Genomic DNA, 5,861 nt, shown 5'->3' with positions numbered 1-5,861 from the left:
ATCTAACCAATTTAATGGACAGCCGTGGTTCTATTTTATCTGCAAGACTTCAATGATCTAACCAATTTAATGGTCAGCTATGCAGTTTTCATACTTGTAAGACATGAGTCATCCAACCAATTTAATGGTCAGCCGTGGTGCTTTTATACCTGTAACAATTCAATGATCTAACCAATTTAATGGTCAGCCGTGGTTTTTGTTATATCTCCAAGACACCAATGATCTAACCAATTTAATGGTCAGCTATACTCTGTAGACAAGTGCGAAAGTTCTTCTTCTTCGTCGTTACAGTTTTGTCAGATTGGTCATGGTCATCATGTATCAGTGATCTGCTTTACTAGACGCCACCTAGTCGCTGCCTTTTTAGTACATTGGTGGTCCAAGGTATCTTCAGCATTCTTCTCCAGCACCACATCTCGAGCGCGTCTATCTTCTTTTTCTCACTCTCTCGTAGGGTCCACGTTTCGGACGCATAAAGGAATATGTAGAATACAAGCGATCGTACCAGCAGAGTTCTTTTTTCTTTGCACTCTTTGCCATTTCTCCATCGCTGACACTTTATTGGAGGTGACTGTACCTATGTTATTGAAGTTATGTATACACATAAGGTTGACCGAGATTAACATCGCCGAATGCTATTATCCATCTACACACTATTTGTCAACCATCGGTCGAAGACAGTCTTAGAAATGCATTTGATTATTGATTTTGGTCGAAATCATGACAGTATATGTATATGTCGTGGATATACTACCCTCGTAGTAATGTTTATTTTATCATTTAAATGTTCGATATTTTCTTTTCTTAATCATTATTCATTTCCTGCTTCATCAATAGACCGGAATTAATTTGTCGCTTGCACATGTACTTCGATGTGACATCGTAGTGCACTTTGTAGTTAACAACTTAGACGGACGAGCACAGCAATGAATCTGTTTCTCTGATAGTAAAATATTGTGATCTTATCTCGATATTCAATTGGTTAAGTTTACATTCTGAACCGTTTTTAAAACATTCACGGCTGGGAACTACTTAAGGCCACGTTTTACAAATCATATGTAAACAGAGAAGACTGTTGCTATTTTTGGCAATCCGTTACCTACTATTTTTTTTTGTAAGGTAAGGCAAAATAATTTAAACAATACTTTCGTCCATCAATTACTGAAATGTTTTTTTTTTTACACACTGGTCTTCTCTTTCCTTTTTTTTTCAAATACAATTTATTTCCGTACTCACGGTTTTATCCTCGTCGCCAATGTAGCATTCGTTGTGCTATATTTGGCTCGTTCACGTACCGACACGTGTTGCCGGCTCAAAGGTCTGACATCGACTGACTGTCCCCTCTCTCCGGCATGTACTTATGGCGTGTACGCTCGAGACAAACAACACTACGTTTATGCATACACTACACTGGGTTCGAATCCCGCCATGTACCAATGTGTTTTTCGATTTCCAATTTTACATATGTACATATCCGACGTTTTTACGATGAAGGAAAACATCGTGATGCAACCTGCAACATATCTGAGAAGAAATTGAAAGATATGTGTGAAGTCAACCAACAGGCACTTGGCCAGCGTGGTTGACTATGGCCTAATCACCCTTAACTTAGGGTAGGCTTCGAGCCCTTCGGTGGGGACGTATAGTGAGCTGATGATGATGATGATTGCTTTTATGTACAATCAGGGTATTTGGCTGTCTTGCACTTTATAAGCGAAAGTCGTTTGAATTTTTTTCATGGGATCCTGGTGCCGAGAAAATTATTGTCTTCCTACTCATTCTATATACGACAGCGGTAACGTTATTTATTTTCCCCCCTTCGTTCGATAAGCGTTGCGCATTTCACGCGACAATACGCTAACATTCATCAAGGTGACTCTGACGTGTTGACAGCTTTATTTGCATTGCAACATGCGATATAAAATAATATTTATATCCGTATATATTTAAAGGAAAAACGGTTTTATTAAATGTATTTATCAAGAAATATATTAATCCTTAGAAACTATTTTCAGTAAAAACAAAAACAGTCATGTCAAACATATAGTTATCTCTATAATTGTAATAAGAATTGAAAAGGACAGAGGTATCTTTTTATACATGTGTTTTAACAGTGTTCGAAGGAGTTTTATTAAAATAAGGTGCGTGCGTAAGGACCTTCGTACACAACATACGTGAATCTTCGCAACCCGATGATTTTAGTCGCTAAGCAATATACTTACACTAATATAAAGGTTCGTACATTGCCCGTCGTTGACATCTCTATCTGTCATCGCCAAAGACGTCAACAACTTGTTTATGAAGATCGTTGTGAGAAAGTCATTGCAATTTCCAAGATGGCGGATCAAATGTTGATCATGCTTGTATTGACCGAATAGACGATTCGCGTCGACGATAAAACGTTGTATGTACGAAGCGCGCGCAACGCGATTCTCGCGACGCAACCATACAGTATTTGTTTCGACTATTTACGTTGCTTTGTGTACGAAGTGTCTAAGCGTAGGAATTGTTAATTATAATATGTATTCGTGAATTACTTTTATTAATCTGAATATAGATATAATAATTTCTGTTAATAATTTATTTCTTTTCTATGTGGCCTGACTGAAAGTATTGAAACTCCTTGGACATTATGTTTTAGTGTTCATGTCTTACGCAAATTATTAGCAAACGCAATAACACATGTCCTGTTGTACGTGATTACTGTATTACATTAAAAGCAAACAAATTTGTACGATATGGACATTAATTTAAGATTCTTTTTTGTGTACAATACAGTTGATCTGAGCAATTGCTTCAAGTGATACGAATTAAGATGAAGAAGGTCAATATGTGCAAAGGAAATTAAAGGTACGAATGGGGCGCGAGAAATACGTATAAAGTTAGTTCGTATAGGCATTGCACCGGGGGTTGCAACCCTCTGAAATTCAGTCGACGCGCGGGAGCGGTCAGAGGCAGACGTGTCTTCCGTTTCTGAGATCGGTGCTCTTTTTTAATTTAAATTCAGTGTTTTGTTTTTAATTATTCTTGCGGCTGTATAAAGGTAAGTTATACGATATAATTATGTACTACATAATGATACTATTAGTAAGTTTTTTTTTTAATTTATATTGTTAAATTTTTGCTTCATTCTTTTGTTGAAAATTGGAAAAGTTTGAATTTTTGTGGATATTTTAAATCATCGGGGAGTGTTTAAATGTTTCGCAGTCTGGAGCATTTCTCACCCCCCATCGTTATGAGCTTAACATCGCTTTGGGGAGTTAATCTGACTTTCATTTTGATTTAAAGCTCTTTTTAATGTTAAAAGAGGTCTTTATTTTTGAAACTTTTTCAGCTTTATTTACATAAAGGAGAATTAAATATGTAAATCAGTTTTTTGAATTTTAAAAGGCTAGACGTTTAACAATATTATATTATTAAATGTCTATTAAATGAGATTACATTTATTTAAAAAAAATACAGTTCCACATTGTTTAGTTAAACACGTGTTTTAACCTTTTGACCGCCGGTGACTGATATTTTGGACGTAAACTTGGTTATAAAAAAGTATTTTTTACTCTTAATATCACCAAAGCTGTTTCCAGTTTGAGTACTTTTTTATTTAATGTCAAGATCCCATTTCGGAAGCCTATCCATAATCATATTTAAATAATTATGATTTCTGTTAAATAAGCTTACGATAAAAGGGTTAACATATACATATGTTTAAGCTAAAATGAAATTGTAACACTACACGCATGTTTATATGTAAAAACGTTATTTCTGCCTACCCCTTTTTAAAATTGGCATGATAGTATTTTACAATTAATTTTGTAACAAAAGTATTTTATCTATTTAAAAATGTTAACAGTAAATTTCGTTCCGACCTTTATTTGAACATTTTTTGATTGGTAAAGCTTAAAAGGTATTTTAAAAATTCAACTTTATTAATTCGGAGTTGGTTAAAATTTTCCACCCTTTGAGTACGTATTCCGTAACAAAACACAAACACGGTAAATAATTTAGCTATCGCAATGGATTAATATGAACACAAAGAACACAAAAAAATCCTAAGTAATCTTTTCACAGTTTTCAAAATAAGAACATAGCAAATATGGAAATGTAACTGATAGAAGTGAGTTTCCATTGTCGAAACATTGTACATGATTTGTCCAGATATGTATTATGAAACATTTAAAATAAAACATATCCACTATCTTAGGATAAACCTATAAACCTTAGGAGTGTTGGTTGTTTCGTGGATTTGTCAACAAATGTTATTTTTCAAATTAAAATTAAACGCCAAAATAATTATTTAATTAAAGAGTATCTTCGTAATTTAATTTACCTTAGTTGACTCCGTCGTGTCCACACCTAAGGGAAATAACAGCACTCGTTAGTACGTCGACTTTTCCCTTAGCTTCAGAGGTAGTTTTGCGTCCATACACCGTTATCGACATTTAATACGAATTGTAACCAAAAATTGTGTTTTAGCTGTTTGTGTAAGTGTTCACGTTCTGGAATTTATTTAGGTTTATAATTTTAATTTTCTATTTCATACTTTAAACACGAATTTGAAATTGAGAGTAATTTTTCTTCCATAAATACGCACGCACACACGAGGATACACACGCACACACACTCACACGCACTAATTTTGCTAACCTCATATGTTTATTGTAAAGAAAAGGCGCCGGTGTCTGTTATACAGTTCATACTATGGCAGGCTCCAGCACTCAACCAGACTGTGTTAAGTGTATATACATTTTTAATAATAAATAATAAAAGAAAAATAATATCTGAAGAAAATCCAGAAAAACAGAGTCTTAAATTCCACCGTCTGCCAAGAGAAATACCAGGAGAACATAAATTCCAAGCAAGCAATCCGATAATGACGTTCACATTGTCCGCCTCCCCATTGTACCTCGGGATATAGAGTTTCTCAATTATTCTTTACATCTTTTGTTTTCTCGTAGATAGCAATTTCAATCATTGATGAAAATGCACTCATATACTCTGATATAGAGGATAAAACAGAATATCTTAGCAGAATATTATTTTTTAATAGATTTTAATGTAAAATTTTAGCTGCATCCAATTAAAGGAGCTTTTAAAAGAATTTTAAAATAGCTATTGTTATAATTTTTTCATTCTCTCTCCGCTCGTAGGCGAAGGTTTTTCCAGCATGCCTGATTTTTTTACCTTAAAAAGATTATTACAAAAGTTTTCAATTTGCTCCCAGCTCAAAGCATCGTAGATATGTTCATAAATGAAGTTTTGTTGATTTTAACCTACTTTTGGAGATGTTTTGGCAGCAGCGTATTTCAAAATCATTTTATTTATTAAAAAATTGTGGAATAGTTTTTAGGGATTAAATAAAAATTCTTCTGTTTGAAATTTGAACTTTTATGCCGATAGAAAGAGAGATGCTGAACTGCTGAGTTGTACCAATTTTTACATGTACTAGGCTAGCAGAAGCAAGGCTATAGTTAAACTAACTTGATTCAAGCCACAATTGATCAATTTATCCATTAGTGTCCGTGTCGGGCTTGGCTCCGTGCCAGCTGTTCGACCATTTGGACACCAGGAACGTGACTAAACTGCGACAGTTCAACGACACTAAACTAACATTTATGCATTCCTGCAACTCTTCCATCTCAACAGATGACTCATGAATCTTGCTAACAGAGTTCTTCAAACTTTCTTCTTCATACATCATTTTAATGCTGGTTAATTTGTGCAGAAATTAATACAAACCATCAACAACTTCAATCATGTAGTTAGCGAGATAACTCTGGGATATCTCATGTCTTAGCAATTTGTTCAAAATTATCGATAATAGTTAGAAATTCTTTAAATTAAAAAATATCTCTATAATATCC

This window comes from Papilio xuthus, unplaced genomic scaffold (assembly GCF_000836235.2).
Source record: "Papilio xuthus unplaced genomic scaffold, Pxut_1.1 DF827679.1, whole genome shotgun sequence".
In the NCBI taxonomy this organism is placed as follows: domain Eukaryota; kingdom Metazoa; phylum Arthropoda; class Insecta; order Lepidoptera; family Papilionidae; genus Papilio; species Papilio xuthus.
This window is presented reverse-complemented; position numbering follows the sequence as displayed.